General features: G+C 39.4%; 1 protein-coding gene across 1 annotated transcript in view; it reads left to right on the top strand.

Annotated features, from left to right (window-relative positions):
* Positions 1-12,462, top strand: part of LOC101617395 (zinc finger protein 548) — a 473,530-nt gene that overhangs the window by 417,599 nt on the left and 43,469 nt on the right.

Below are 12,462 nucleotides of genomic sequence, written 5' to 3'. Positions count from 1 at the left end.
AATAAAATTCATTTTTAAAAAAGTGTTTGCAAGCAGAGAGAGAGAGAGAGATAGAAGAGACCAACAGAGATAAAGGGCAGACAGGGCCCCCAGTCATGTAAATGAACGCTACTTGCATGAGTTACTTTGTGTGTATTGGGGAATCTGACTGGGTTGTTAGACTTTGAAGGCAGGTGTCTTAACTGCTGCATGTCTCCAGCTCTAAGAATCAGGTCCTCAGGGCCGTCACTGTCTTTCTCACATCTGAGCTGTGGACGCTTCTCCTTTCCCGGGTCTCCTAGAGAATTGATACTGATCCAGGATGGGCTGTGCGCTGCTTCCTCTTCCCTCCATGAAGCTCTGGGACCCGCCAATCTCAAGTCCCATCTTAATTATGTCATTCTCCCCACTTCCATTCTGGGTTCTGCCTCTGTCCTCGCCCTGAGTTTCCTTGGAGATTAACTGTGCTGGGAACCACTGACACACTGTCATTGTCACTGATTGTGGGACAAAGGTGCTCTTCATTCAAGACCTCCTCTGAGGTCCTTGCACTGTGTCAATTCTCCCTATTGTAGTCAGGTCCGCATTGCTAGTAGAAAAACTCAGAGCAGCTTGTAGGATAAAAGAGATTTATTTTGACTTACAGGCTCCAGGGGGAAGCTCCATGATGACAGGGAAAACAATGGCATGAGCAGAGGGTGAACATCATCCCCTAGTCAACATCAGGTGGACAAGAGCAACAGGAAAGTGTGCCAATCACTGTCAAGGGAAACTGGCTATAATACCAGGAGCCTGTCCCCCCCCCCCAAATATACTCCCTCCAGGAGGTATTAATTCCCAAATCACCATCAGCTGGGAACTTAGCATTCAGAATGCCTAAGTTTATGGGGTCACCTGAATCAAACCACTACACTCCCTGAGTGTTTTGTAGTTATGCCAAAATGTCTCCACATTGAAAGCAGTAAACAATTTTGTCAGCTTTACTCAAAAATTCAAGACGTGGGGAGGGTCTTCAGACACCCCCTAGCTGAGATCTCAGGCACCCCAGGCCAGCTGTGGACAATGACACACGAGGTCTCATGGCCTCAGGCGGTGATGGAGCACTTAGAGGGTAGAAGATAGGATACAGCGGCTGCATCTTGGAGGGAGACGGGAATCTCTGGAGTCTCCATGCTCCCTTGGTGAGCTCTCATCCTGAGGCTGGGGAGGAGCATCCACAGGGCTGATCCCGACACGGTGCTGCTTTGGGTCCCAGGCTCCGTGGGGAAGCCCTCACCCTGAGGCTGAAGGGTGCACCAGAAGGGTCATCCCGACATAGTGAGGCCCACTGGAGAGCTTCTCCGGGGTCCCATACTGCTGGACAAGGACAAGGAGCCCTGGGAAGTACCCAGGGGAAGCGATTCAGGGTGAAATGAGACTTCTCGGTGGTGCTGCCATGTTCCCTAAGGAAGCCCTCATCCCGAGGCTGAGGGAGGAGCTTTCAAAGAGTGATCTTGACACAGGAAGCCTAACCACAGTGGCTGTTGTGGGGGCTCCACGCTCCTATAAATAACCCCTTCATGCACTGTAAGTAAACCCAATAAACTCAGTGGTTCACAGAACTGGATATGGAACAATCACACTTTGACCTGCTAGCTGAAGCCATTTTGGAATGAAGGTGTGTTTTAGGATCTCATCCAGACCACATTGTGGAATACATCATGTGAGCTCAGTGATGGCCATTCATGGTCCTATTTTTTGTTGTTGTTTTTGTTTTTCGAGGTAGGGTCTCACTTTGGTCTAGGCTGACCTTGAATTCACTATGTAGTCTCAGGTTGGCCTCAAACTCACAGTGATCCTCCTACCTCTGCCTCCTGAGTGCTGGGATTAAAGGCCTGCACCACCATGCCCGCTACTATGGTCCTTTTTTTTTTTTTTTTTGTTAGCCACCGTTGAACTACTGAGACGGTATGATTTCAGCCAATTTAGTAAATACCTTCAATCTGTTGTAGAGAATAGTGACATATAGTACACAAAGAAAAAAAAAAAAGAATTGCTAGACCTTAACATTTAAAGCTGGTTCATATATTCAATTTTTGGTGGCACCTTTTTAAAAAGTTTTTAAATATATTTCTTATTTCATTTATTTGCAAGCAGAATATGATAGAGAGAAGAGAGATAGACATAGAAAATGGATGTGCTGACTCCTGCCACTGCAAATGAACTCCAGAAGCACGTGCTAATTTCTACATCTGGCTTTTACATGGGCACTGGACATTAGGCCTTGCAGGCCTTAAGTGCTGAGCCATATCTTCAGCCCTTTTATTTTATTTTACTTTTTAATGGCAATGGCAAGGGGAGAGAGAGAGAGAGAGAGAGAGAGAGAGAGAGAGAGAGGGAGAATGTGTGCACCAGGCCCTCTAGCCACTATAAACAAACTCTAGATGCATGTGCCACCTTGCACATTTGGTTTATATGGGTTCTAAGGAATTGAACCTGGGTCCTTCAGCTATGCAGGCAAGTACCTTAACTACTAAGCCATATCTCCAGCAATGGAAAGTCCACTTTAAACTTATTGTCTTTGAATTTCTTTCTTTAATTTATATTTCATTTTTTTTTACTGTTCTCTTTTCTTTCTTCCTAGATCTCTTTCTTTGTACATAACTCTCTCATTCCTTCTTTCTTATTTTTAAAATGTCTTTCCTTGTAAATATTGCATTTTAATCTATTTATTGAAGAGATGGAGAGGGAGTAAAAGAGAGAGCGAGAAGGAGAGAGAGAATATGGGTGTATCAGGGCCTCTAGCCAATGCAAACAAACTCCAGATTCATGCACCACTCTGTGTATCTGGCTTTACTTGCATACTGGGGATCAAACTAGGGTGATTAGCATGGCAGCCAAGAGCACTATCCTCCAAACCATCTCTCCTACCCTGATATTTTTGTTTGTTTGTTTCTTGAGGTAGGGTCTCACTCTAGCCCAGGTTGACCTGGAATTCACTCTGTAGTCCCAGGATGGCCTTGGACTCATGCGATCCTCTTACCTCTGCCTTATGAGTGCTGGTATTAAAGTAGTGTCCCACCCCACCTAACTAGGAGGTGAATTTTAAGATGATATGACACACAGGTCCTACAGAGTATTTTATGCTTTAGTGTTATGATATAGAAGAGAGAAAAAGTGAGAGAGACACAGAGAGAGGGAGAAACAGAAAAAATAAATTCAGGCTTAATAGCAATGAGTCTAGTGCAACCTGTGTTTCCTTAGGAAGCCTCAGTAGAATCAAAGACAGCCTTGTAATATCTGAGCATATATTTTTTTTCCAGATTATAGTTCACTTTATTTTTACTGTCTTAAGTAATTTTACATAATAAACCATAGGTTGTTAATTGACTGCATAGTTCTCTCTTACTGTGCAAAATCTTTCATCTTGACTGGGATTGCATATATAAGAATATGTAGAAAAGAAGCTAGTGAATCTTGGGGACTTAATCTCATGAGAACACTGAGGTTGAATTTAAAGGCCAGGAAGCCAAATAAGAGAAAGAAAGGGCTGAAAGTCACATCATTTTCCCATTGTGAAAATAAATTCAAATGTCCAGGGAGATGATTCAGAGGTAGGAGTGCTTGATGAATGTTGACATTACCTTATCATTGTGGGGATAAAACACCCAGTCAACAGCAGCTGGTGGAGAAAAGTGTTCATTTTGGCCTACATTCTCAAGGGGAGGTTTTTCTATGGCAGGGAAAGGATGGTAGAGGAGAGGCTGTAATCACACCTTGCCACAGCAGCTGGGAAGGAACAGCACATGTGAGGGGAGCTCTGGCTAGAGGGCTTTTACACCCCTAACACCCCCCACTAACACCTTTCCTACAGCAAGGCTCCGCCTCCAAATCTGCCACCTACTGAAGAGCAAATATGCAAAGCCACAGCCCATGTGGGACGCCTGATTCAAAGCCCCGCACTGTGCAAGCAATAGGACATGATATGATCCCTAGTGTCCACCTAAAACGTCAGATGTTGCTGTGCGTGCATGTAGCTGTGGTGCTGATGGTGGAGCCTGACAATCGCTGGGCCTCCTGGTCAGCCAGGGTTAGGGTTAGGGTTAAACTAAAGACAGTAGGATCCGGGTTCAGTGACACGCCATCTCTGGAGAAAAGGTGGAAGAATGACAGGAGAGGACAAATGACATCTTACTTAGGTCTCTGCATGCATGCAGACAGGACGCATACATTTGACATAGAAGTGTGTACTCCAAGCACAGGCTCCAAACACATATGCTAGACACACATACACACACAAATGATTAGATAGCAGCTAGCATGTATTTTATTATTTAATTTTCTCCACGCACAAGAGTAAAATCCTAGTGGATCAGGAGCCTTAATATCAGACCTGAAACTCTGAAGTTGATAGAGGAAAACTTAGGGGAAACCCTTCAACATATTGGCATAGGTAATGACTTTCTGATTATAACCCCAATCGCTCAGAAAATAAAACCACTTCTCAACTACTGAGATATCATGAAATTACAAAGCTTTTGTACAACACAGGATACTGTGAATAAAGCAAAGAGACAACCTACAGAATGGGAAAAAATCTTTGCCAGTTACACATCTGACAGAGCATTAATATCCAGAATATACAAAGAAATAAAAAAAAGAACAAGGGCTGGAGAGATGGCTTAGCGGTTAAGCGCTTGCCTGTGAAGCCTAAGGACCCCGGTTCGAGGCTCGGTTACCCAGGTCCCACGTTAGCCAGATGCACAAGGGGGCGCCCGCGTCTGGAGTTCGTTTGCAGAGGCTGGAAGCCCTGGCGTGCCCATTCTCTCTCTCTCCCTCTGTCTTTCTCTCTGTGTCTGTCACTCTCAAATAAATAAATAAATAATTTAAAAAAAAAAAAGAACAATAAGAAATGAAACAACTCAATAAAAAATGGGCTATGGAACTAAATAGAGAATTCTCTGCAGAAGAAATACAGATGGCACATAAACATCTAAAAAAGTGTTCTTCATCTTTAGCCATCAGGGAAATGCAAATTAAAACTACCTCGATATTCCATCTCTCTCCCATCAGAATGGCTACCATCAAGAAAACAATTGACAATAAATGTTGGCGAGTATGTGGTAAAGGCGGAAAACTTATGCATTGTTGGTGGGAATGTAACCTGGCGTAATCATTTTGGAAAGCAGTGTGTAGGTTCTTGAGACAGCTAAAAATAGATTTGCAATATGATTCAGCTATGGCACTCCTTGGCATATACCCAAATGACTCTTCTCACTACCCTAGAGATACTTGCACAACCATGTTTATTGCTGCTCTATTCACAAAAGCTAGGAAATGGAATCAGCCTAGATGTCCATCCACAGATGACTGCATGATAAAAATGTGGTACATCTACCCAATGGAGTTCTATTCAATGGTAAAGAAAAATGAAATTATGAAATTTGCAAGGAAATGGATGGATCTGGAAAGGATTAAACTAAATTAGGTAATCCAGACACAGAAAGCCAGATGTCACATGTTCTCCCTTATATGTGGATCCTAGCTAAAATGTATAGACTTGTGTGTGATCTGGAACAGAAAATCAGTAGCAGAGGCCCATAAGCTAGAAAAAAGATATAAGGGAGGTTGGAGAGGGAAGGTCTTAAGAGGATGGTATTGTAAATATGTAAGCAGAATAACAGATAACAGGGAGGGGGCGGCTTAAGCAAGGTCAGGGGAAGAGATTGTATAAAAGAAGGGAAGGAAGGGTCAATCTATATTCAAGATATTCTGAATAAGGTATATGAAAATCTACTTTCTTAAATAACATCACATTCAGAGGCCATAGATTGTTACTAGAAAATTTTCAGTGCCTGGGGTGGGATACTTTCCATTGAGTTGTTGGCCAGGGAGGTCCCTGTTGCCTCCAAAACATTACAGGTTGTTGCCAAGGTCCTTGGTTCCCCATGAGGAAGAGATGGTAAGACCCTGTTGCTGAAGACTTCATACGCCTGAGTGGCAAAGTCACTGAGAAATTAAGTTGGTGTTGAGCATAAAACCTTCACCTTATTGCCCAGCCAACTGAAATATGGAGAAAGCTGCACTGTATGCAGTCTTTTGGGAGACAGAAGTCATTAGCAGTGAAAACAGTGGACACTGGAAACCTTAAGTTTGGCCAGACCAGCCAAATACCTAAACAAGTGCAATAGTAGTGTGTCTGCTCTGAGGGAAACCAACTGCTCTCTAATTAGACTGAAGGCCGCTCTATGGGAGAGAATACGTGCCTGGCACTGAAAACCTAATCAAAAGCCAACACAGGGGAGTTCATGAGCCTTAGAGGTATAAACCCTGCTCTATTCTGGATAAATGCATATATGACTTTCACTATATTGCCCTGAAATCACTACACTTAATGTTCATACTCATATATTAATGCTACTCTCAATTCTGGATAGAGAAGCTTCTCTTTTCAGATGGCAATGACCACTGGGATGACCCAAAAGGGAACATAGTGCTGAGAACAAGGGACAGAGGAGCGTCCAGCACTGAGACATTTCACATCCTCTAAGGCTCAGAGTCCATTGTGGAAGATGTGGCAGAAAGAATGTAAGAGCCAAAGGAAAGGTACCACTCCTTACATACATCTGTCCAGACAGAATTTGGCCTCGATATTTAAGACCTTGCAGTGCCTAGCAATACCCACACAAGACTCTCATAATAGGAGAAAAAGATGATGACATCAAATTAAAAGAGAGACTAATGGATAGACGGAGGGATTATGACAGAGAGCAGAGTTATGAAGGAGAAAGAAGGGGATTGGAAGAGAGGGGAGGGAAATACCATGGTTTGTTGTCTGTAAGTATAGAAGTTGTCAAATACATTATATACATATGTTTTGTATATATATATGTTGTCATCCAACTATTCAGAAGAAAGACCCAAACCAAATAATTGGCCAAGATCAATCAATTGGGGATGTAATCTGCATCTGAAATGATATCCAGTGAAGCTGTAAAGACTGAGGACACCACCATTTCCCATGAAGTGATCACTGTCAAATGAAAAATGCATAGTTCATTTTCAAGTTCCCAGAACACATTACCCCTGAACCCACCAAACACTGATTTAATAAAGTCAGTGGAGTAAAACAAATGTTAAAGACATGAAAGCATTCGTGGTGCCATCATTATACCTCTCAGTTTGCAACATGAAATCTGTTCTATAAATTCTCACTTTAAATGACCACTCAATTTTACTCATAGGCAAAATGACTTAATGCAGTTAGGTGTTTAAGGGGCACTTCACTCTGACATTCATGGCCAGTGAGTGCAGAGCAGGGTGGTCCAAAGCTGCAAGGAGGAGGAAGGGGAGATTTTTGCACTGACATGTTTTGTTCCAAATCAGATGCCTGCAGGAAAACAGCAAGACATCAAACTGATGCAGCACATATTTCCCTTTCTTAAAATAGGAGGATGTAGGAGCAGGTTTGAATTCCCAATACTCACATAAATCCAAATACACAAAGTGGCCCATGTATCTGGAGTTTGTTTTCAATGCCTAAAGGCCCTGGAATGCCCATTCTCTTCTCTCCTTGCAAATAAATAAAATCTTTAAAAAAAAATAAGGAGTTGTGAATATGAGATCTGATGCTAAATGTAATGGAAATGTAGAAATATAAACATTGTGATGGGGTGACATATTATATGAATAGTATCAACATAAAGAGTTGGATTAACTCTAATTATATTTATTGCAAAATAATTCATGTAGAGTGTAAATGGAAGATAGTCAGATTTTTAAACAAAATGGTAAAGTTCCTCATGAGATTTGTAGGCGTAGTAAAAAAGCTATATCAGGAATTGGGTAGAGGCAGTTCTTGTCATCTTCTGACAAAGAATCTGTTCATACTCTTCCTGTGCCCATGGCAATCACATTACCTACTGAGTCTCAACCCAAGCCCCTTCTTTCAGGGATTGTGATTTTGGAATTGGATGGTTTGTTCAGCAGAGAAGGGAAACATTTAAAATTAAGAAAATTCTCAACTTCTGGTCAGTGTCTTTCTGTAAACATCAAAATCATTTTACTGTTACCTCCTTTATGTCTGTGGGTTCTATGCAAACCTTATTAAAATACGTTGTTTTTTTTTTTTTTTACTGAAACCTGCTTTTTTGTTGTTGCCCATTGAGCATTTATTCTAAAAGAGAGAAGTTCAGATGCCTACAAGCACAATGGATGTGTGAATTGCGATGCAGAATAGAAACTAAACCCTTGAGCAAGCTGCAGCTTCCCTAAAAAAAATATGTTCACCATCAATGCCTACTGCTGCCCATTAAAAGTTCTCATAAGATTCAGACCATACAAAGACAAAAGAAAAAAAGAGAGAGAGAGAGAGACGTAGCAGCATCTACTCTCTTCTACTCCTCATTACAGGTGAGTACTACAAAGAAGGAATGAGAAGACCTTCCTGGTCCATAATTTTCTAAGTTGTAAACATAAATAATTTTGGTATCCTGCTTTGTTTATCTCATTCCAGATTCTGTCCATAATCCGACTTGGTTCGTGTCAGTATTTAAATACATGGAAATGAAAGAATAAATATGTACAGAGTGAGTCTCCAGAGGCATGTATTCTAGCATTTATAGTATGTGAACAATTTACAGAAATGGTTAACCTTTGCCCAGAAGGTAGAGCAAAGCCTGGAGACACGGGGGTCTCTGCTTATGAGCACAAAGGGGCAAAGACAGGGGAAGCTCGCAGCCATTAGAGAGCTGCTGTCCACCAGCCACAGACTAGGTTTATCACAGTGAAATATGTAAAAGCCAAAGAATGATGATAGTGCATATGAACAGAAAAATAGACTTGCCAGGGTGAGGATGCTCTGGCTGGCTCTAGTCTCAGCAGATAATTTTGAAGAGAAAGTTTTCTTGTGAATGTACAGGACATTCTGCCTATGTTTGTGCAATACACACAACATGAAGCCACTAGCACAAACCATACACCCCAAAGACAGCACATCAATGGATGAAAATATCATTAAATGCAATATGAATGTATTTCTGTCAATTATTATCCTAGAACAGTACCAATAGTCCTTTTCTGTTGAGTGGTTGCTTCTTTTTCTGGGACCTGCCATATAATTAATAATAATGCTATTTACCAGCATATGAAGGATCCAGCAAAAGGTGATGGAGAATCTCGTGAACCTGACAGGTGCAGCCTTAACCTTCATCCACTGAGCACTGCTAGGGCTGATCTTGATGGCCTGAAAGCAACTCAGGATACAGGTAGCACCAAGAGACACACCTCTGGCCACTCTGTGAAGGTAGAAAACTACTTTGCATCCCAAATCATCCAGAAAACGTTTCAGCCCAAAAGATAACATTGCCTGAGGTATTCCTCTAGAGATAAGAACCAAACAGTTGGCTAAAATAAGGTTCTTCAGAATCAAATCAATGTCTTTTAACCTTTGTCCAGTGCAGGACATGAAGACATAACAAGAAAGGAGGAAAATGTTACCCAGGATTCCAACTCCTGTCTGTGAGGCAAAGATGATTCCAGTTGTCGGGGTGCTAGAAGACATTCATTCTTGAAGACAATTCATTCCTTCAGAGACAGAAATTCTCAGAGAAAAGAACCAGTGGTGCGTTTCTTCAAGGCAATGAAAGTTTATTTTCTACTAGTAGTGATTATCTACTTAGAAATGCAAAATTCAAAAATTCAAAATTTATTCCTGTAGTTTTCAAAGATTGAGTCAGAAGCCCTGCTTCATGTAAGAGTGTGTGTGTGTGTGTGTGTGTGTGTGTTGTGTTTAGGAGTTCATAACAAAAATTAAAAATCTTTACATAGGTCTGGAGAGATTACTCATTGTTAACACACTCATCTGAAAAACCTAAAGACCCAGGTTTGATTTCCCAGTACAAACTTAAATCTAGATGCACATGGTGGCACATGCATCTGGAGCTTGTTTGCAGTCGGTATTATGCCCATTGTTTCTCTGTTATAAATAAAGAAATACATAATTTAAAAAAATCTGTCTTCCTTTTATAATACACTGCTTGGTCCTCTGTTTGTGCTAAACTTGTCTTTGGTATGGTGATTTTTATCAAATAGATTTCTGTTGGCTGAGTATTTTCCTATTTATATAAAAAGATAACATTCCATATTATAAGTCAAGACCTCTTTTATAGTAGGATGGTAATAACATAATTTTCTATCACTGTATTACGTTATTCAATATTTCCCTACTGAAGCCAATGATTTGAAATTGTTTCATTTGGATGAAAATGTGCAATGGCCACAATCACTGCTCATAGTCTTATGCAGTGTAGTGACCCAAAGCACCAGAGATGCAAATTCAAATTTCAAATACTGTGAAGTACAAACATTACACATGGTGTATTCAATTACCTTAGCTTGATATGCAGAAGATTAATATTTGGAAGAAGTAATGACACTCACAGAAAATAATTATAAAATCATTACTTTTAATATCTCTTAGCAATGATTATCATGGAATAGTTAAAACAATTCCTTCATAACAGCTGTAAATTCCTATTAACAGTATTTTTAAATGTTTTATTTGTATATATATATATATATAGTATATATAGATAATGCCTATATTATATATATGTATATGTATGTATATATATAATATATAAATATATAATATATACATATATATGTAGTATATATATATGTATAATATATATGTATGTATGTGTGTGTGCATAAATATATATATATTTATATATATATTTATATATATATATATATTTATATATAGTATATTTATATTTATATATAGTATATTTATATTATATATTATATATATATAGTATATATTTATATTTAGTATATATATATGTATAATATATATGTATGTATGTGTGTGTGCATAAATATATATATATTTATATATATATTTATATATATATATATATATATATATATATATATATATATATATTTATGCACACACACCAGGTATATCAGGGCAAAGGAATTCCAGATGTATGCATCACTCTGTGTATCTGGCTTACATTAATACTGGGGAATCAAACCTGGGTCCTTAGTCTTTTTAAACAGGCACTTTAATTGCTGAGCCATCTCTGCAATCCCATGATCAGTATCTTGACTTGTGATAAAAATCGTCTGCATTATTAGAACAATAATTAAAGAGTAAATGAAAAAGGATAGTAGAAACACACTTTTTTGTTGGACATTAACTTTCTCAGTACCCCAGTATTACACAATGAATGTATAATTTCACTGTAATCTTATCTGTTGCTATCATATTTTTAATTGATGCATTATTTATATGTATCATCTATCTGGCAAGACATCAAAATTACTTAGGTGATAAATAAAATTTAAGCATGTCTAAAGTACTGAGTTTAGGTGATAATGTGTTCAAAGTTTGACCATGCCACATAGTGCCATCCTTTCTCTAAACAAGCGAATGCATAAAAGTCCTAATGTGTGGATATGAAAGGTGAAGCTTTTACGTTCATCAAATTATTCTGTAAATCATAAGTATAAAAAATTGTGGTAATGTAAAAGTCTTTACAAATGTACCTCAAGTTTAACATTTTACAAAATGAACCAATGAAAGAATAGAATAGAACTCTGGAGAACTGTAGGGGAGAAAAGTGAAAAAGAAAAAGAAGAAGAAATAGACTGTAGACTGGCTTAGATAATCCTCAGTAAAACCAGACACTCATCACAGGAAATGTTAGAATGATTCATCTCCTAAGAAAACCAGGTGACATTATTTTCTGTATCCTGCCCTCATGACATACTCCCTTTCTCAAAGAGTGAGAAACACTTGTGATGATAATATTTTATGCAGAGACAATCATCATTCTGTAAATCAAATAAAGCTTTTGTTAGAATTATGAATATTTAGAGTTCAATGCTTGTCATTCAAGTAGTGAGTGTCTGCCCATGGTACCGCACCAGAGTTAATAATGATATGGCTTTTCACCACCCCACTTTCTGATACATAGGCCCTGACATTCTAACTACAGAATCATCTTCTTAGGTAATGTGTACAGCAACTTATATTTCAGTGTCTCACAGCACTAATTGGTGCCTGAGGTGAGCACATGACACACTTTGGAGGACAAAGATGCATGTGGAGTTTCTTACCTTCAGCTTTATCTCCTAAGTGTAGTCCATGCTGTAATAAACACCCCTTGATCTACCTTGTCCTCATGTCTGTGAGACAGTATAAACTTCGCTGGGAATGTCACTCCCCATGTTTTGCATTTTTTCATCCTGCCACACAGTCCACTTCATTGTGTGCCTCTGTGTACAGGACTGATAAATAACCACCTATATGCTGACTTTTGTCAGGAGAGTGGTCCAGTCATGACACTCTGAGGATTAATGTTGAAGGGACAACAATTATCTAAGAGATATTTTAAAGCCCTTGATCTTGCCTCCCTCCTGACCTGTGTTTATTTGATCACTTGGTACAACAATGACAGTGCCTAGCCGTGAAACCTAAAATAACTTTCA

This window comes from Jaculus jaculus, chromosome 14, assembly GCF_020740685.1.
Source record: "Jaculus jaculus isolate mJacJac1 chromosome 14, mJacJac1.mat.Y.cur, whole genome shotgun sequence".
NCBI lineage: Eukaryota > Metazoa > Chordata > Mammalia > Rodentia > Dipodidae > Jaculus > Jaculus jaculus.
The sequence above is the reverse complement of the archived record's forward strand: the minus strand, read 5'-3'. Positions and strand labels throughout refer to the sequence as shown.